Raw genomic sequence first — 22,766 nt, forward strand, 5'->3', positions numbered from 1 at the left:
TTATGGATTCGCTTGACTTCCCGAGGCTTTAGGCCAAATTTCGAGGAAAAATTCAAGCTTACATTATGTTATTTTATTTACTCCTAAGGACGATGGCCTCAGTGCACTCCTATTAGAGGAGTGTAGTTCTTAGAGAGTGACTCAGGACCCAGATGGTCCCGATGAGTCTAAGTCTCTAGTCAGACCACCTCCTATCCCAAGTTGGATAGATGCCTACCCTATTTGGGTAGATGCCTATCCCGTATTGGATAGATGAAACCACATGTCTTGTATGGATAGATGCATAACCCACATGGTTAGATGCTCATACCGCATTGATGAATGCCTATTATGATAGATGCCAAGAGTATGCAATTGAATCAAACTCAAATAAGGGAAAAAAAATTAGTCAAATTTTTTGGGTTAAGTAAAGTGGGTTATTACAATTTAAATTATTCATAGATCCACTTTCGAGATGAGTTTTTTAAGGTAAATTTTTAAGTCATGAGTTATAATAATATATATCATGCCTATTTAATGTTGACAAAAAATATTTATACTATATTTAGACTCTGCATCTAAATCTTTTAAATCTTTATATCAATAAACAAACATAAATTAATAGTATATTTTGAATTACTCATGCAATAAATTATTAATATAACTCATATTTATAATAATAAATAAATAAATAACAACAACATAATAATAAATATATAAAACTTTATGTAATTTAATATTATAATATAATTATTATATTAAAAATATAATAATTTAAATATAATATTATAAGAATTATATTGTTTATCCATATCACTCTAATATTAAAATTAAAATAATGAAAAATACATGTAAACATATATTTACTTCTATTTTAAAAGTTTTTTTTATTTTCTTAATAAATATCCTATTTTATATTAATCTAAATTATTTTCAAATAATTCAAAGATCACAATTTTACTATATTTTATTCTACTTATAAATAATAATGAGAATTATTTGGTGAATATTTTATCGATTTTAGATAATTAGCATTTGTATTTGTTCTTTTAATAAAATAAATAATAAAAAACTATTAAAGTATTTTTTATGTAAATTAATTATAAAATTAATGAATATTATGATTTGTTATTTTGATATAAGGATTTTTATTTTGATTAGTTAAAATTTTTAAATTAATGTTTCAATTGATATTGATTCTTCTTATAAAATAAGAAAACATGAATCGAAAACATAAATTATAAAATACAAATTAAATTTGGGAATGATCTTTCTTTCAACTTTTTTGGAGGTAAAAAAAATTAAATATTTTATCATATTGAAAATATTTCTTTTAATCCTTTCCATTATATACCTTTTTCCAATAATATTTAATTTTTAAAATAAAATCAATTTATAAAATAAAAAATATAATCTTTTACAAAATTACATTATTTTGTATGATTTCAATGAATTTAGAGTTTGGAGTTATGATTAGACTCTTCTTAAATTAAAATTGGGGTAAATATTGAATTAGGGTATATTTAAATTCTTATTTTAGTTAGGTTAGGGTTATCCTCATGTAATATATTTTATTCTTTCTAATACTCAAGTTGGTTTCTTAAATCAAAACTAAAATAAAATTACAATACATATAAATTTAACCTACAATATATATTAAAAAATAAATTTAAGTGGCACTTGGATATAGATAAAAAATAATTTGAAAAAAAAAAAAAAACTGAGAGGGGGGGTGAATCAGTAAATAGAAAAACTGATACAAACTTCCCAAACTCAAACGCAAACATACAAAGTAAACTTATCAATGAAATACCACTGTCAAGATCAATACTCAAAAGAATATCGGTTGACTGTTACAACAACTTAACAGTAAACAACATTTAACTTGTAAACATCCAAATACTTTATCATATGCCAATGTTTTATTTCTCAATGCTTCTGGTTATCATGCCTTCTCAAAAATAGTTAAATAGTTAATCAAATCAACCATAAGATCATAACCACAAAAACATTCACCACATGACACAAGTATTTATACGTGGAAAAAACCCAAATACATAATAACCACAGTGAGATGGGAATCACAAGATAATATCTAAACTCTTCTGAAGTTTGCCCTGTTAGGAGCCAGGCTTGTTAAAGATTTTACAAAATTCCTATTAGGAATCACCCGGTTAAGGGATTGACTATAAATGCCTTTTTAGAAGCAAATACCCTATAAGGAGTAACCTTAGTAGAGGATTTAAAAATGCAATCTAATGGACCACCTTTTTAGAGGATTTAACAAGTAACCAAGCTTGTTAGAGCTTACCCAGTTAAGGGATTTCAATTTTGCTGTAATTTTTAGAAAACAATAGGAGTTTCTTGATTTGTTCAAATAGCATTATATTTGCTTGATCAAATCCATTTGAGCTTCTATCTACCTTTACTCAAACTGCAGACTCATTCTCCGGTTCGGCAACCACACACTCAACTGATTTCTACCAACTCTTGCCAACACTAAACAAAACAACTTCATCGACCTTAAATACAAATCAATTAGGTCTATAACACAATAAAAATCTAATCCTCTCATCGAGATTACAAACAAGTCGGTACAAGCATGATCATTGGATTTCATAGCAATCTCTACACATCAATCAAGAAAACCTCAACCGCTCCTTGATTACCGCTTCATTGAGCTCAATAACTCATCATGTGCTTTGCATTAAATGGAAGACATTTTTCTTATTCCCTAGACAAAAAATCAAGCATACCAAAACAATTGACCTTGTCTTCATACAATGACCTTACATGTCACCATCATTACCGCTCAACATCAGATCATAAACTAACATAGCCAATTCATCAACCTTAATCGGTTAGGGTTTAACAAAAACAACTGGTAGGGTTTACCGGTTACATAACATAGAAAGGGTTTAACCTTTTACTCTGATAACTAGTTCAACTCACAAACTTACATACCAGTTTACAATATCCTTCACAAATCTCTTCCTACCGGTTATAAGACAATATCAACAATAACAACAATATCAACAATATCATTACTGGTTTAATTGACATCAATGACACCAGAACATATCATTAATGCAATCTTCATACAAATGCCAACAATCTCCCCCTTTGACATTTATGGCAATACAAAAAATCAACACCATTGCTTTGCTGCTGTGATTGTGAATATGAATCTTGGTTTACATTACCAAGTATTCACATGCTCTCTCTGTCTTCAGTCTGTCACCGGTTTTCCTTCCCATATTCACATAATTATTTTCCCCCTTTGACAGCAATGCCAAATTGAAAGTAAAACATGTAATGTCAAATTTTGACTATGCATCAACAACATACTACAACTTGATGCTCCCGTTGTGGAATACATCCACTTCTAGACCAACCCTTGTAAAATTGTGCAAGTGATTCAAGGACTGATGTAGTCAACATAATGTTCAACTAACTTCATGAAGAGGGACAACCCCTAAGTGACTTCTAAGATACTCAAAAGTAGTCTTAGGCAGAGGTTTAGTAAAAATATCTGCAAGCTGCTCCTTGGTAGAAACATGCTCTAAGATAACATCTTTGCTCTGAACTTTTTCCCTCAAAAAATGATACTTCAATTCAATGTGCTTGGTTCATGCATGCAAACCAAGATTCTTGGGAATATTTATGGCACTTGTGTTATCACATAAAATCTTTATAGGTTTTGAAATCTTCATCTTAAACTCCTCCAAAATGTGCCTCATCCAAATAACCTATGTGCAATTCATATAAGCTTCAACTTACTCAACTTCAGTAGTAGATTGTGAAGTACAACTCTTTTTTTTACTACTCCATGAAACAAGCCTTCCTCCAAGAAAAAATGCTCCACTGGTTGTTCTTTTCCAGTCATCAACGTTTCCTGCCGAATCATCTTCTATGTATGCCTTCAAATCAAAGTTTCCTCCATATGGATACCATAATCTATAGTCAACAGTACCTTTCAGGTATCTAAATATTCTCTTGGTTGCTATCAGGTGTGTCTCCTTAGGATTCTTCTAGAATCTAGCAACTATGCCAACCACATGTGCTATGTCTGGTCTGCTGTGACCAATATAGTAGAATTTGCAAATCATTGACTTGTATTCCTTCTCATCAACAGACTTAGATTCATCTTCCTTGGACAAATTACAACCTATAACCATTGGTGTCCCAACTAGTTTACAGTCACTCATGTCAAATGTCTTCAAAACCTCTTTCACATACTTAAACTGTGTAATGAAAATACCATTCTTCATTTGTTGTATCTACAAGCCTATAAAATTTTTTATTTCCCCTACTAAAGACATTTCAAACTCATTTTTAATTTCATCTACAAAACTGTTGCTCATGATATCATTACCTCCAAATATAATATCATCAATAAATTCTTCACTGACCAGTATTTCATCTCCTTCAAACTTGAGATATATGTTACTATCATCACTGGTTCTTAGAAATTCTATCTTCATTAGATGTGTATGAATCTTTTCATACCATGCTCTAGGTGCTTGCTTTAATCCATACAAAGCCTTATGCAATCTGCATACCATGTCTTTCTCATCGGTGAAAGAATAACCATTTGGTTGCTCTATGTATACCTCTTCTTCCAATATCCCATTCAAAAATGCAAACTTAACATCCATCTGATATACCTTGAACTTTTTATGGGCTGCAAATGCAAGTAAAGTTCTGACACCTTCTAGTCTTGCTATTGGTGCAAAGGTTTCTCCATAATCTTCTCCTTCTTCTTGCACATAACCCTTGCAGACTAATCTTGCCTTGTTGCGAACTACTACACCATCTTCATTCAACTTGTTCCTATATACCCATTTAGTACCTATAATATTTTTATTTACCGGTCGAGGTACTAGGGTCCAAGTGTTGCTTTTCTCAATTTGATCCAATTCCTCCTCCATAGCTTTAACCCAATGGTCATCACCAAATGCCTCCTTAGCAGTTCTTGGTTCAATGGTGGAGATAATGCAAGAAATCTCTTTCATTCTTCTTTTGGTTAGCACTCTAGCATCCTTATCTCCAATAATCTGCTTAGGATTGTGATTCAGTCTCACATATCTAGGAATAACATGATCATTATCTTCTGATTCATCTTCTTTGTCATCATATTCTTCTGAATTTATCTATTCTGGTTGGACTGGTGTATCATAATTTTCTTTGCCAGTTTCAGATTTCATAGTTTCTAGTTCCAAAAAAAAAATGAAAGGATCTTCATTCTTTTTCTCTAAATTGGTTCCTTCTGAGACTTTAGGAAATTCATGCACTTGAACATCAACACTCTCAACAATTCTCTGTGTCCGGTTGTTAAAACATTTGTAGGCCTTACTCTTGGTGGAATAGCCAAGAAATATTCCTTCATCACTCTTAACCTCAAATTTGATAATGTAATCACCTCTCTTAATAAAACATTTGCTTCCAAATATCATAAAATAGCTAAAATTAGGTGATCTTCCATAGCAATATTCATAAGGAGTCTTTTCCTTACCTCTCTTTACTAGAACCCAATTCATTGTGTAGATAGATCTACTAATAGCTTCTCTCCAAAAGGTTTTCACTACACCTCCTTGTATCAACATTGTCCTAGCAGCTTCAACAACTGACTGGTTGTTCCTTTCTACGATACCATTATGTTGTGGTGTCCTTGGTGCAAAAAGCCTCCATTTCATACCATTCTCTTCATATTACCTAGTGAATTCCTCAGAAGTAAATTCACCGCCTTGATCTATCCTCAGACATTTTATCTTCTTACCACTCTCTTTCTCAGCTAAGACACTGAATGCCTTAAACTTACCAAAAGCTTCAGTCTTATCCTTCAAGAATGTGACCCACATCATCCTTAAGCAATCATCAGTGAGAATCATAAAATATCTATCACCTTGAATGCTTTTTGTTCTTATTGGTCCACAAAGATTTGTATGAACCAAATCTAACAAGTGCTCTACTGAAAAGGATTTGCTTTTGAAAGTTGAAGAAGTCGTCTTTCTTAACTGACATTCTTTGCAAAGAGCATTAACCAGTTTGTCAAACTGAGGCAAACCTCTCACTGTCTTGGACTTACTCCCTTTAACAATGCTATCAAAGTTTATATGACAAAATCTCCTATGCAAAAGCCAGCTATCATCTATTTTAGCAATAAAATAGTTGCTAACTTTAGTTTGTTTCCCGGTTGCAATCAATTCACCTTTGTTGTCAAAGATTCTGCACATACCATTTTTAAACTCCAATGGGTATCCTTTGTCATTAAGCTGTGCCACACTCAAAACATTGTTCTTTAGTCCTTCAACTCAGTAGACATCATCTGCACTGCTCTTCCCATTAAGAGAAATAACTCCTTTACCTTTAACCATGCAGGGTGAGTCATTGCAAAATCTAACAACACTGCCATCAAATTCTTTCAAGGAAATAAATTTACTCCGATCACCGGTCATATGATGTGAACAACCACCATCAATGATCCAATCATCAAAGTTATCCATCCTAGATACTAATGCCTTCTGGTTTGATATCTATTCCTTAATAGCTAAAAACACAATATCTTCACTAGCATCACCATCAAATTCTTCATCAGTGATACCATTATCAATAGCAATAAGACAATCTCTTTTGCCTTTACCCTTATACTTCTTGAATTTATCTCTCTTGTGTTCATTTTCACCATTAGGACAATTAGCCGCTATGTGACCAATTATCTCGTTGCATGCAAAACATTTTAAAAGTAATTTACCTCTATATTTACTAGTGCCTCTAGGCAATCACTTTGCCAATAATGCTTCAAACTCCACTAAACTGTCTTCATCATCAGCATCTCTGCTAGATCTAGATTCATAACCATGACTAGTATCTCTACTTTTTCTCACAGATGGGTTAGAAATAGAAGCTCTAAATGCAGACTCAGATTTGTGTACACTACCATCATAATCATTTAATTCAAAAGCAATAAGCTTGCCAATGATGGAGTCAAGAGTTACCTTAGTTTTGTCAATGGACTTCAGCTCCTGAATATCTGCAACTCAAATAGAATAGACTGGTAGTAGGGTTCTCAGTACCTTACTGATTACTGTGGCATCTTCTACTTTCCCTCCCGCACTCTTAACTTCACCGACTATCTCTTTTATCCTTTCACCATACTGCTAGATATTCTCACCTTCAGACATCCTCATGTCATCAAACTTTCCTCTTAGACTCTTTTCTTTAGCAATCTTAACATGTTCATCACTGCTATAAATCTCTTCAAGTTTTTTCCATACTTCATATGCAGTTTCAAGACAATGAACATCTACATATTCAACATCAGACAGGGAATTGATAATAGCCTCCAATGCTTGATAATTTTCTTGTTGTTCTTTCTTTTCATCATCAGTCAAAGTCCTAGTAGGTAAAATACTCTTAGTATCTACATGATCCCAATACTAACTTCCTAGACTCTTGATGTAAATCTCCATTCTGTCGCTCCATATCCTATAGTTTTCTCTGTTGAACTTCGAACCTTACTTCTTCATCATGATCTAGCATATCTTTTCCTCAAGATGTTAGGCTTAGACCTTAGAGGAACTGAGATTATCTAATACCAATTGATGGTATGATGAAAGTGTTAGAGTAATTGGGTCTTTACTTGATTAATTAAACAATATTTGTTTAATTCTTTAAGTTCCCTATTATCTCTTTTTACACTTAAGCTAACATTAGGTGTATAATAATTAATTATTTTATTAATTATTATGTGCAAGCCTAGGGTTTTCCCTTTTAGGGTTTCTTGACCTATTAGAGGTTAATTTTATTTTCTTTGTATCATTATCTCATTACATATTTTGGTTATTATTGAGCTCTCATCTTTTGAGCATATTTTTTGTGTTATTTGAATTCCAGTTATTTTGCTTCCTTGCTTCTCCTTGTAATAGATTGTTTTAGCTTGCATAAGATCTTTAGGCTCCTCTAGTGTTGTGTTTGTCAACTCTCACATGCTATCAGAGCTTTAGATCTACAGCTATCTATTCTTATTTTGAGAATTTTTGCATTGGAAGCAGATCTAGGGTTTTAGGAAGTTTTTTGTACTTAGGGATAGGCATTTTTTCTGAGCACTTTGGGCCTAAACAAACCTCACCATCATTCTCAGAAGGCCCAAAAACCCCTATAGTCATATAAAACTTGCCTATTTTTAACTCCTGAGCATTTGCAGGTGATTTTTTCTCCAAAACCAAGTCGTATGGCTCTGGCATGCAAATCGAGAAAAAAATTCAAAAAAAAATTATTTTTGCCTTTTTACGGCATGCAGGCCGAATTTTTTATTTTTAAAAAAAAAAATCATTAAAAAATTAAAATTAAAATTAAAAAAAGGTGAAAAAAAGGAAGGGTTACAAAATGTTTTTGGAGTTTGGGTTTGCGTAGGGTACCGTAGCCCTGACAGACTGGCCATTGTACAGAGAGCGGCCCTGTCATTTCGGCCCTGCCTGCAGGCTCCCACCAGCCCGGTCTCTGCCGACCCTAGCCCGCAGTGGCACACCATCCGGCTCCTGCCAGCCCCACCCTGCCAGCCCCTGTCGGCCCTCCCGTCACTGTCGTCGACGTAGTCCACAACTACCACTGCCCAGAAATCTCCACCATCACCCAAAAATCTCCGCTGCCACCTAGCAATCTCCACCGCCGCCCAGAAATCTCTACCGCCACCCAGCCCAGCAATCTCCATCACCACCCGACCACCACCGCCGCCGCCCAGCCACCTCCTCCTGGCTCCTCCACGAGACCACCACCATTTTCTTTTTTTTGATGGGGGGTTCATTTTTTGGTCATATCTTGAGCATTCGAAGTCATTTTTTGGAAAATAAATAGGCGTCGAAAATCTGGTTCCGAGCTGGACCTCGTGTTAGATAGTTTTTTTGAATCTACTGTTTGACTATACTTTTTTCTAGCCAAAGTCGAGACTCTTTTCTGAACCTTTGGGGCAATAGAATGGTCATTAGGTACACGAGATATCAGTTTGAAGTCTTTTTGCTTATGCACTACTTCCTTCTCATCAGTATGTACTAGGGTTTGAGTTTATCTATTGTGGGGGATATTTTTTCTTGCTTTCTATCATTTATATCAGAAATCAAGAACACAAAAACTCTCAAAACAAACAAACCCTTCTACATCTCTTGTCTATTCTAAAAGATCACATAATAAAAAAAACCAACAAGTAGGTGTATGTGTAGAGTTTTGTTCTCATGGCAGATGCTTTAGTTGAGTTGTTGACTTCACACAACTATCACACTTAGAAGCCCTGCATCACAAGGCTTCTCCGAGCACGAGGGTTGTGGTCTTGTTTGGATGAGGTTCAGTTTGTATTGCAGCGTCCTTATGAGCTTCTTCAGCACAGGAACAAAATGGATGAGGCCATGGGTTTTCTCTCCTTGCATGTTTCTGACAGTCTTTTGTTTCACCTTGATGAGTTGCTCACTCCTCGGGCTATGTGGTTGAAGTTTGATTCTCTCTTCGGGAGGGTTAATGAGATTCAGGCATTATAGATTGAGGGAGAGTTGGTTTCCCTGTCACCTAATTCCTTTCCCACCATTGAGGATTTTTTGAACAAGTTCAAGACTACTAGATTTGTTCTTCAGGGATTTGGCAAGATCAAGACAGACACAAAGTGCATTCATTTGATTCTTTCAAAACTTCAAGATAATTTTTAGTTTTTTGCCTTTGCTTTCTACTCCACAATGGATGGCTTGGGTGCTCGTTTCAACATGCCTACCTTTGATGTCTTTTGTGAGCATTTTTCTTGTGAGTAGTCTCATCTTTCTTAGTTGGATAAGCTCTAAAGCTCCAAGAACAAAGCATTGGTTGCTCAGTCCTCTAAGGAGAAGCAAAAGTAGAAACCGAAGCCCAAGAAGAATTATGCTGGAAGTGAGTCTTCCTCCAAGCCACCTCCTAAGTCTAATTCTAAACCTCCATTTCCTCCAAAACAAGGGAAATCTTCACAGTCTGGTGAGTCTTCCTTCAATACTAAGAAGAAATCAGGAGACACTTTTAGCTTTTTATGGCAAGGAAGGACATCCCGTTTCTAGGTGCTGGAAACATTTAGAGGCTTTAGAGGAAGCCATGCAGTAGCATCACATCTCCTCACCTCAGGTGTCTTCTCCTTCCACTGGGAAAGGTCTTGCTCTCACTGCTCGAGCTTCAACCTATGGGTCCACATGGATACTAGATTCTGGTGCTTCTCACCATATGACACACACTCAGCAGTTGGTTACTTCTCTTGCCTCTTGTGGTATTTCACAGATTGTAGTGGGTGACTCAGTTCAGCTTTTAGTCTTGGGTTCAGGTTCTGTCTCTTTGGATGGGGGTACTCTGTAGGATGTTCTAGTTGTCCTTGACATCTTGATGAACCTCCTGTCCATTTATCAAATTTTCCACTCTGTCTCTGGTAAGATAATTGAGTTCTCACCACATGATGTGGTTATTCAAGACCTCCATGACCATAATTTGGTTGTGGCTATTGGGAGTGTTGATACTGCATCTCGTCTTTATAGATTTGATGAATTTGAGCCCCCTTCGAGTATAGGTTCATCTCTTATAGCACATGCAGATTCAGTGAGTCAGCTATGGCATGAGCGCTTGGGTCATGTCAATTACAGATATCTTCAGCAGATGAGTACACAGGCACTTGTTCTTGAGCTCCCATAGATTTCCTACACTAATGGTGTTTGTCATGGTTGTGTGCTTGGAAAACATCACAGAGATCCCTTTCTGAAGGGAAGAGCCTCTCATGCTTTGACACCCTTGGAGTTGATTCATAGTGATCTCATGTCATTTCCACTCCTTTTTTTGGGGCCAAGTATGTACTCACTTTTATTGATGACTTCTCCAGATGCACATGGGTGTACTTTCTTAAGTACAAGTCTGATGTCTTTGATTCCTTTTGCATCTTCAAGACATTTGTAGAGAAGAAGTCTGGTTGTTCTATTTGACAGATATGTACAGATAATGGGGGGAAGTATGTCAATCGGGCTTTCAGAGATTTTTGCACTGAGCATGGTTTGCAGCATCAGTTTACTGTTCCCTACACCCCTCAGTAGAATGGTGTCACTGAATGCAAGAACAAAACTTTACTGGAGATGGAAAATTGTTTGATTCAGTCCAGGTCCATGGATTCGTCTTTTTGGGTTGAGGCTATCAATTGTGCCAACTATATTCAGAATCGGATGCCTCACAAGGTGATTCGCCATATGACTCCTGAGGAGGCTTGGTCTCATGACAAGCCTGATGTTTCTTTTTTCTGAGTGTTTCGCACTCAGGCATGGGCTTTTATTCCTGATACTTAGAGGAAAGCCATGGAGCGGAAGAGCTGACCGAGCTGACCACTCATTTTTGTTGGCTACTGTGAGGATGTTAAGGTGTATAGGTTGTTTGATCCTGATTCCAGAGAGGTCCTATTTCGACGAGATGTTTAGTTTGATGAGCACCTTCCCACAGTGGATACCCTGACTCCAGTGCCTAATCCTTTCACTGCATCTATTCAGGATCTTTTTGAGGATGATTCTGATGATGTGATGATGATCCACCATGCCCACCTCCACCTGTTCCATCTCAGATGCCCAAGTGGGCTCACCTTACTCTTGAGGCAGCAGGTCGTATGACTAGTGATTCTTCAGATACTCGTTGCACCTATTCTCATACTATGGGTTCTAGTCTTTTGAGTCATGCTATTTCAGATGATCCTCAGAAGTTTTCAGAGGCTACAGGACACCCTGAGTGGGATTGTGCTATGCAGGAGGAGTATTCTTCTTTGATGAGGAATCATACTTGGGATCTATGTCCTCTTCCTAAGGGCAGAAAGATGGTTAGATGCCACTATTTGTATCGCACTAAGTATGATGTTGATGGTTCCATTGATAAGTACAAAGCTCATCTTGTTGTGAAGGGTTTCTCACAAGTTGAGGGTATTGATTACTCTGAGACTTTTGCCCCTATCACCAAGATGAACTCTATTCACTTTGTACTATCTCTTGTAGATTCTAGGGGATGACCCATTTTTCAGATGGATGTGAAGAGTGCCTTCTTGCATGGGGACCTACATGAGGAAATCTACATGGAGAAGCCTCAAGGATTTATGCAGGATAGTTCTTTGGTTTGCAGACTTCAGCGTTCATTTTATGGTCTCAAACAGGACCCTCAGGCTTGATATGAGAAGATGGATTCTTTCTTTCTCTCCACTAGTTTCACCCACAGTCATTCTGATCATACAGTGTAAATTCAGCTTCTTGAGGGTGCGATCCTGATTCTTGTGCTATATGTTGATGATCTCCTCATCATAGGTAGCTCATCCTCTCTGATTCAGCATACCCAACATGCGTTCATGGACCAGTTTGAGATGACAGATCTTGGTCTTCTGCACTATTTCCTTAGTCTTCAGGTGATTCAGTCTTCTGATGGGATCTATATTTACCAGCAGAAGTATGCTTTTGACATGCTTTGATGCTTTGGCATGCTCTATTGCAAGCCTTCTCCCACTCTTTTTTAGTCAGTGGTTATTTTGATTACTTCTTGTCCCACTCCTTCAGTAGATTCTACACTTTATAGGTAGTTGGTTGGCAGTTTGTTGTACCTAACTCACACCCATCCTGATATTTCCTTTGCGGTTGGCCTTGTCTCTCGATTCTCCCATGATCCTCATGAGAGTCATTGGTAAGCTGCCAAACGTATTTTGAGGTACATTCGAGGCTCTAGTTCTCATGGCATTCACTACACATCAGGGGAACCTCACATTGTTGGCTACACTGACTCAGATTGGGCTTCTGATGTCACTGATCGAAGGTTTACTTCTGGCTTTGTTTTATGTCTTGGCTCTGGTCCTATCACATGGTCTTGCAAGAAGCAGACTGCTCATGCATTATCATCCATAGAGCCTGAGTACCGAGCTGTTGTGCTCACTAGTTAGGAGATCTTATGGCTACAACAGTTGATGACTGAGTTTGGTTTTCCTCCTGATAGTCCCACTATTCTTTGGTGTGACAATCAAAGTGGTATTCATATTTTCCGCAACCCAGTAGAGCATCAGCGGACGAAGCACATTGAGCTTCACATGCATTTCATCTGCCAGTTGATTCAGGATGGTGTTCTCATTCTGGAGTACATTCCCACTTCCGAGCAAGTTGTAGACATCTTCATGAAACCTTTTGCATTGTCGCGCTATCTTCAGTTGCGCTCTATTCTTGGGGTGAAAGAAGTTGTCCTTGGGGGGTCTTTATGAGGCCTTCCTTCATTCTTGTTCTTCTTTCAGCATGTTCTTTTATCTCTTTTTAGAAAGGATTTTTTTCCCACTGGGTTTTCTCCTTTGTCTCCGTTTCATAGAGATTTCAATGTATTTGGGTACCTGATCAGGCCTTGTTGTTGGGAACCATCTTTCCTGCTTTCAGTAGTTGTTCTAGGTTTTAGCTTCTCAAGTCTAGCTTAAGGGGGGGTGTTAGAGTAATTGGGTCTTTACTTGATTAATTAAACAGTATTTATTTAATTCTTTAAGTTCCCTATTATCTCTTTTTACACTTAAGCTAACATTAGGTGTATAATAGTTAATTCTTTTATTAAATATTATGTCCAAGCCTAGGGTTTCTTGACCTATTAGAGGTTAATTTTCCTTTTTTTTTATCATTATCTCATTACACATTTTGGTTATTATTGAGCTCTCATCTTTTGAGCATATTTTCTGTGTTCTTTGATTTCCAGTTATTTTGCTTCCTTGCTTCTCCTTGTAACAGATTATTTTAGCTTGCAGAAGATCTTTAGGCTCCTGTGGTGTTGTGTTTTTCAACTCTCACAGAAAGAATAAGTATCTAATAGAGGGGGGTGAATTAATAAATAGAAAAATTGATACAAACTTCCCAAACTCAAACTCAAATGTACAAAGTAAACTTATCAATGAAATACCACTGTCAAGATCAATACTTATGAGAATACTGGTTGATTGTTACAACAACTTAATAGTAAAAAATATTTAACTTGTAAACATCTAAATGCTTTATCATATGCTAATGATTCATTTCTTAATGCTTCCGGTTATCATGCCTTATCAGAAATAGTTAAATAGCTAATCAAATCTACCATAAGATTACAACCACAAAAACATTCACCACATGACACAAGTATTTATACATAGAAAACCCAAATAGGTAAAAACCACGATGAGATGGGACTCACAAGATAATATTTGAGCTCTTCCGAAGTTCGCCATGTTAGGAGTCAAGCCTGTTAAAGGTTTTACAAAAGTTGTGTTAAAAACTGATCCTGTTAAGAATCACCTAGTTAAGGGATTGACTACAAATGCCTTGTTAGAAGAAAATACCCTATAAGGAGTAACCTTGGTAGAGGATTTGAAAATCCAATCTAATGGACTACCTTGTTAGAGGATTTAATAAGTAACCAAGCCTGTTAGAGCTTACCTGGTTAGGGGATTTTAATTCTGTTGTAGTTGTTAGAAAACAACATGAGTTTCTTGATCTGTCTGAATAGCACTACATTTGCTTGATCAAATCCATTTAAGCTTATGTCTACCTTTACTCAAACCGCAGAATCATTCTCTGGTTCGGCAACCACACACTCAACTGATTTCTACCAACTCTTGTCAACACTAAACAAAACAATTTCATCGACCTTAAATACAAATCAATTAGGTCGGTAACAGAACAAAAATCTAATCATCTCACCGAAATTACAAACAAGTCGGTACAAGCATGACCGTTTGATTTCATAGCAATCTCTACACATCAATCAAGAAAACCTCAACCACTCCTTGATTATTGCTTCATCGAGCTCAGTAACTCATCACATGCTTTGCATTAGATGCAATACATTTTGCTCATTCTCTAGACAAACAATCAAACACACTAAAACAATTGACCTTGTCTTCATACAATGACCTTACGTGTCACCATCATTACCGCTCAACATCAAATCATAAACCAACATAACCAATTCAACAACTTTAATCGGTTAGGGTTTAACAAAAACAACTGGTAGGGTTTACCGATTACATAACATAGAAAGGGTTTAACCTTTTATTCCGATTATTGGTTCAACTCACAAACTTACATATTGGTTTACAATATCCTTCGCAGAGCTCTTATTTGAGTCAATTAAATTGAGAACAACAATTTTTTGTAACTTGAAAATTTAAAAATCATGCATCTTAATTTTTTGAAAATTTTATCTTAACTATTTAAAAATTTAAAAATAAGTATCCAAACAAAAATTCATAGATATATAATTGGTGGAAAAACAATTGAATAATAACGAATTAATGAAGTTGAAGAGGGTTTGTGAATAAAACCTGCTTTATAGGAAATAAGGTTATTTGTCATTCTGATATCCATTGGCCCGACGAAACCCCCATCTTATAAATACGTTACACTCCACTTACATAACCTGCATCTTCAAGTGCGTCTACGAATCAGCCAAGCTTTAAAATCACCATCTATCTTTGTATATGCATGTAACGAGTAATATTAGGGTTTTCAATTTATGCGTAAAAGAAAACAAAGAGACTATTAAATTTGAAATTTCAATCATTGACGGACTGTAATTCTTGCTAAAATATGCTGTGGACCGAACAAACTCACCAGTGCTTACATCGAAGCTAGAAAGGGAGAAAAAAGTAGAGAAAATGCAACATTCTATGGCACAAATTGTCCAATTAGCACAAAATGGAAAGCTTTTAAAATCTATTCTAACAGTGAGATCGTTTGTAAAGTTTGCACTTTACTACGCAAGTTCATGATGAATGATGGCATATATGACCCTTTTTTCACTGTTGGAGTATTATAGTATTCTAATTTGTAATATTAAAATATATTATTATTTAATAACATTTATAAAAATTACAATTTGATTTAAAAGAACATTGAAAAGATAAGATAAAGTGTAACCTACAATAGCACCAAATAGAGGTCACCCCGTTGGTGTAAGAAAAAATAAATATTTGACATTCGTGACAGCCCGTTGGTGTAAGAAAAAAGACATTCCTAACAGTTATAATCGCAGCATATGGAATTCGAAGAGTCTTGCATGGGGTGTCCATAATCAAATGCATGCAGACGTGAAAGTTAACCTGGACTGTCACCGTTCCAAGTTGTCACAGATTCTTCAATGCCAGCCACCCTAAGCATGAGCACCATTGAAACTCCGATGAGAAGGAAGACAAAATTAAAGGTAAAGAATATGGAACAGTGAGATCGTAAACAATATGGAACGGTGATTGTAATACTATTAATTGATTCATATGAGAGAAGGGATGGATAGATTTGGTGCGCGTGAATTAGTTTGGAAAGAGGATGACATCAATAGCGAGATAATTATATACCTCCGACGGAGGTGGTGATCATCATTTTTGCTCTGAAACAATTTTGGGTACAATTTTGTATGAATATAGTTTTTAAAACTGAGATGAACTTCGATACACAACAAAGTTCATCTCAGTTTTAAAAAAACATTCGCTTTGGTAGATTTCGTAATATTTTTCCTTGCAAGATCTGCCCATTTTCTGTTTTTTTTTTTTTTTTTTTACAATTTTAGTGACAACAGATTAACACAAGAACAAATCAAAAGCCCATTTCACTCTTCTAACAGATATCTTTCTTACACACGTCTGTTAGAATAATGTTTATTTAATACACTACAGTGATGGTAGGTAAATATGCTGGTGGGTAAATATTAATTACAGACTTCTCCAGCCAACGCAAGTTTCCTCTTCTAGATTTCTTGTCTTCTAAAACTCTCTTGCTCTTCATGGAAGACTCAGATAAGATCAAAATGTTCTGGAGGTCTGTATACAGAATTTAAATACAACAGCCTCCCTTAACATTTGTAATGCATTATGTATGAATATAACAACAGTATGCTGTGAAATATATGATTTTAATTTAGTTTTGAGATGCTCTGTTTTTCTATGCTAGTGTATTTCATGTTCTGTTTTCTTCACTGCACTCTTTTGTCTGTTAATATGGTATAAGAGCAGATCTAAATCTTGGGTTGTGATAATGGAGTTTTGTACTATGAAATTTTTATTCTACAGGCTCTGATTTGGCTGTGAGCAACATTAGCAATTTCTGGAAGCAAGTGAATGACACTGCATCAAAAAGGGAAGAATACAAACACAAGAAATTGGTGAGAAATTTTCAATTTTTTTTAATCTGGGTATTAAGGATATTTGAAGTGGGTTGCATTCTCATCCAAAAAGGAGAAAATTTAACAATGGATTCTCTTGGTATCTCTCTCCCTACAACTAAATTGAATGGAAAAAATTATTATGATTGGGTATCTCATATTGAAATTACTCTAACCCTTCAAAATTGTTATGAGATTGTTACTGGCAGTGAACAAAGACCAACAAATCCTGGAAAAGATCAAGAAAATTGGGATAAAAGGGATAAAAAGGCAGCAGCACTAATCAAGCTTACACTTTCTAAGGAAGTTTTTCCAGAAGTTCGCAATGAAAGGAGTGGAGTTAAAGTATGGGACATTTTAAAAAATCTATATCAAAATTCAGGTGATGTATGGATTTTATCTCTCACCATAGAATTATACAACATGAAATTATCAAGCTCACAGGAGATAGTTTCACATTTAAGTAAGTTAAAAGAAAAGAAAAATGAGCTAGCCTCTCTTGGAAAGGATATAGATGATAAGGATTTTGTCCAAATAATATCACAAAGTCTTCCAGGATCTTATCAATCATTTATAAGAGAATTAGATACTGCAGATAAATTAAAAAGTATTAAGTCTGAAGAGCTATGTGCTAAATTAGTGCAAGAAGAAAAGCGTCAAATTAAGGAAAGAGAAACATTTAGTGATGAATCTCAAGCATTCATAATGAAAGGAAAACAATGGTATAAAAAGTCACAAGATAATCAATCCAAAGAAAGGAATTGGAAGAACGAAAATAAAAGTATGTCATCTACATATTACAATAGAAGTAAATGGAAATGTCATTATTGTGGAAAAATGGGTCACAAAGAAAATAAATATTTTAAAAAGAATAGAGATACAGAGAAGAAGACAAATAAATTTACTAAATTTGTTGATTCTAAAAGAAATATTTTTTGTGTTGCACTTAAAAAAAATAATTCTTTTAAGGATGATTGGGTTATTGATTCTGGTGCTACACAACACATGTCTCATAATAAGGAACAATTTGAATTAATAAGTGAAAGTAGTACAGAAAAAATATATTTGGGAAATAACAGTGCTTTGGAAGTTAAAGGGACTGGAAATGTCAAAATTGATAATGGTGTGTTCAAAAATGTGAAGTTTGTTCCTGAATTGAAAACAAATCTACTTTATGTATCTCAAATTGCAAATCAAGGGTATAAAATAGAGTTCTACAATGATAAATGTTTAATCAAAGATTTGAATGATAATTATAGAGTGACTGCAATTGGTAAAATGGAGAATGGATTATATAAGTTTCAAGAATTCACTTCTAACAATAGAGATGAGAATGTGTGTGCTATTGCCCAATATGATGATATAAGCAGGTTATGGCATGAGCGATTGGGACATGTTAACTATCAAAGCCTCAAGCTTATGGAGAAACTACATATGGTGCATGGGCTTCCAAAGATCTCATCAAGGCATAAGGTATGTGAAGTATGTGCAATGGGAAAGCAACATGTAGAAAGTTTCCCACAAGGAAAATCATGGAGGGCAAAAACTCCTTTACATTTGGTTCATAGTGATGTAATGGGTCATTTTAGAACACCTCCACTTGGAGGATCAAGGTATGTTCTCACTTTTATAGATGATTATACTAGAAAAAATTGGGTATATTTTCTACAAAAGAAGGATGAAGTGTTTCATAAGTTTAAAGAGTTTAAAGCTTTGGTTGAAAAACAAAGTAGAAAATATCTAAAGATAATAAAAATAGATAGAGGGAGTGAATATATGAATAAAGCCTTTTTAGAATTTTGTAAAGAGTATGGAATAAAGAAAGAATCAACTATTTCTTATACACCCCAACAAAATGGGGTTGCTGAAAGAAAAAATAGAACCATAATAGAAATGGCGAGATGTATGCTTCACTCTAGAAATATAGAAGCTAAATTTTGGGCTGAAGCAGTTCATACTACTGTATATATCTTGAATAGAACACCTACTAAAGCAGTTTTGAACATAACACCAGAAGAGGTATGAAGTGGAAGAAAGCCTACAGTGTCTCATTTTAGAGTTTTTGGTTGTAATGCATATGCCCACATTCCTGATGAAAGAAGGAACAAACTTGAAAAGAAAAGTGAGAAGTGCATAATGGTAGGATATAGTGAAGAGTCAAAAGGATATAGGTTATTCAATCCTAAAACAAATGAAATTCATATCAAAAGGAATGTATGGTTTGATAAAGATATTGAAAGAAATCATTCTCCTACATTATCTTACTTTCCAATTTTGCTTGAAGAAGATAAGTCCACAAATGATCAAAATCAAAGAGTGCAATCTTTTGTAGGAGGAGAGGGAACACAAGTTGAAGAATCAAGTGAAAGTGATGATGAAAATACATAGAAAACTAGAAGCATTCAAGAAATCTACCAAGAAGGTCCTAAGAATTCTTTTGCTAACTATGCTCTTATGGCTAAGGTGATGCAGGTTGAAACTCCAAGCACATATGAGGAAGCAAAAGGAAAAGATGAATGGGAAGTAGCTATGAAAGAGGAGTACAACTCTTTGATGAAAAATGGAACATGGGAATTGACATCACTCCCAAAAGGAAAAAATGTGGTTGGATGCAAGTGGACCTACAAAATAAAGTTCACATCAGATGGAGCCATCAAAAAACACAAAGCAAGGTTAGTGGCTAAAGATTTTCACAAACAGAAGGTATTGACTATACTGAAACCTTTGCCCCAGTTGCTAAAATGACTTCAATCCGTACAATAATTGCTTTAGCTGCAAAATTTGGTTGGAAAATTTTTCAAATGGATGTAAAAAGTGCATTTGTACATGGTGATCTTAAGGAAGAAATTTATATGCAACAACCACCAGGATTTGTTAAGGTTGGTGAAGAAAATCTAGTGTGTAGATTAAAAAAATTATTATATGGTCTTAAACAAGCTCCAAGGGCATGGTACTCCAGAATAAATGAATACTTTATAGGAGCAAAATTTAAAAGAAGCAAAGCTGATCCAAATGTGTATGTAAAGCATGTTGATGGAAAAATCGTTATTATTGTACTATATGTAGATGATTTGATTATTACAGGAGATCATACAAAGTGTATAGAAAGTACCAAGGATCAACTTAAGCAATCTTTTGAAATAAATGATCTAGGATTAATGCATTATTTCTTGGGCATGCAAGTTTGGCAAGAAGAAGGAAGGATTATGCTATCTCAAACAAAATATGCTCTTGATGTATTAAGGAATTTTAATATGAGAGATTGTGAACCATCTAATACACCATGTGAAGTTGGATTAAAACTGAGTGCTAACTCTACTCAAAGGAGGTAGATGAAAAATTGTATAGACAACTTGTTGGTAGTCTTTTGTATCTTACTATAACTAGACCAAATATTGCATATGCAGTTGGTATTGTATCCAGGTACATGGCAGATCCACACATTAACATTGGAAAGCAGCTAAAAGAATATTAAAATACATTAAGGGTACTTATCAGCTTGGTATTGAATACAAATATGGAGGAGAACCTACTTTAGTTGGATATACAGATTTTGATTATGAAGGTGATATTGATGATAAGAAATCAACTTTAGGATACATCTTTCATCTTGGATCAGGACCGATTTCTTGGAGCAGCAAGAAGCAATCAACTGTGTCATTGTCATCAACAGAAGCTGAATATATTGGTTCATCAAAGGCATCTCTAGAAACATTGTGGCTTAGAAGACTACTTGAAGAAACATACCATCCACAAGATTCTCCTACTATAATATTTTGTGATAATCAAAGCACTATCAAGTTGGCAAAAAATCCCGTATATCATGCCAGGTCTAAGCATATACAAGTGCATCATCATTTTGTTTGAAATCTAATTGAAACTCAAATAGTGGAGCTCCAATTTTGTGGCATAGAAAAACAAATTGCTGACATATTCACAAAAACATTGCCTATTGTAAAATTTGTCAAACTAAGAGAAATGTTGTATCTCGAGGAAGTTGCTATTCTCTCCAAATAAACATTATGGGGGGGGGGGTGCTAGAATAATGTTTATTTAAGACTCTGCAGATAAGATCAGAATGTTTTGGAGGTCTGTATACAGACTTTAAATACAGCAGCCTCCCTTAACATTTGTATTGCATTATGTATGAATATAACAGCAGTATGCTGTGAAATATATGAATTTAATTTAGTGTTGAGATGCTCTATTTTTTCTGTGCAAGTGTATTTCATGTTCTGTTTTCTTCACTGCACTCTTTTGTCTGTTAATAACATCTGAAGCTCAACAAGGTTTGGTCCTTACCTTTTAAAAATGCAAGCAACAAATTTTTAATTCGTTATATAAACAAACATGGTGCAGGTTGTTAGAGAAATCAAATACACAGACAGGGGTGTGAAGGTTTCAAAGGATGGTGCGGTTTATACAGCGAAAAATGCTATTAATAATAGGGTATATTAGCTCCTAGAAAAATTGTGAGGATTGTAATTCTTACATGCTATTAATTTTTTTAAAAGTTTCTATTCAACTTAATCGACTATGAAAATCTCATTAATTCATGATAAATTCATGGTCCTAAAATGATGTTCTTGAATAGGTATGTACAGCTATCGAAACTCCTGGCTGGCAATGTACACGTGGGATATGGTGATTTACTGCAAGAGCTTCAAACTGATTGGATTCTATTACAGCCTGCCTTATTACAATGAGAATAATTTGAGTCTTTCATATCTATTTAGATATTGCAATTTGGAAAATACAAATGTCTGCCATTAGTAGTTTGAGTCACTGACTCACTTGTTGCTTTATTTATTTTTTAATTATGTTTTTATTGTTAAACATTGTTTTTTTCAAAAAATTGTGATTTTTGCACTTAATATTTCGGTTTCTATCTTACTGGAGGGTTAAGATAGGAAAAATGGATTCTATTTATTATCAAGAGGAAATAATGACTAGAACAAGTATTATACGCTTAGGAATTCATGTTTGATCTTTGTCCTTTCACAGACTTCCATCTCTCACAAAGTATTTGTAAGGTGATATTTTTTTATTTTTTTATTTTTTTTAAATTTTATTTATTTATTTATTTATTTTTTTGGAGTTTTTGTCATTATATTAATGTTTATAAATATTGATTATATTCATTTCTTTTTCGGCAGGTAGTAAGGAGTTAAAAATGGTGAGGCCCCAAATATTGGATGGATAGAATTATAAATCAATCATATGAAGTTTTCCAAATATTTGATGGATAGAATAAGAAATCAATCTTTAGATAAATGTGATTGATTTGTTCTATAAGGTTGTATGCATGTTTTCTTTGTTTGTTCTTTAAAATTTATTTGAGATATGCAAATGATGGTTATTGTTAGGGAGCAAATTATTTAGGTCTTTATTTAGATCTTTTATTTTTTCAATTTTAGTCCAGTGATTAACAAATGAAATATGGACAATCTTTGCAAATTGTTACTAGTTTCATCTTAGTTTCATAGAAATACTCATTTAAATGAACTTCATAATTTATAATATGAAAATGATAATGAGTGTTATGAATACAAACAAGTGCCACATAGTGGCGAGTACTTGCCTCTTGATTTGTAGTTGAAATAGTAATTTTTGTTATAGTTATTGAA

The sequence above is a fragment of the Cryptomeria japonica genome, chromosome 3 (genome assembly GCF_030272615.1).
Source record: "Cryptomeria japonica chromosome 3, Sugi_1.0, whole genome shotgun sequence".
Taxonomy (NCBI): Eukaryota; Viridiplantae; Streptophyta; class Pinopsida; order Cupressales; family Cupressaceae; genus Cryptomeria; species Cryptomeria japonica.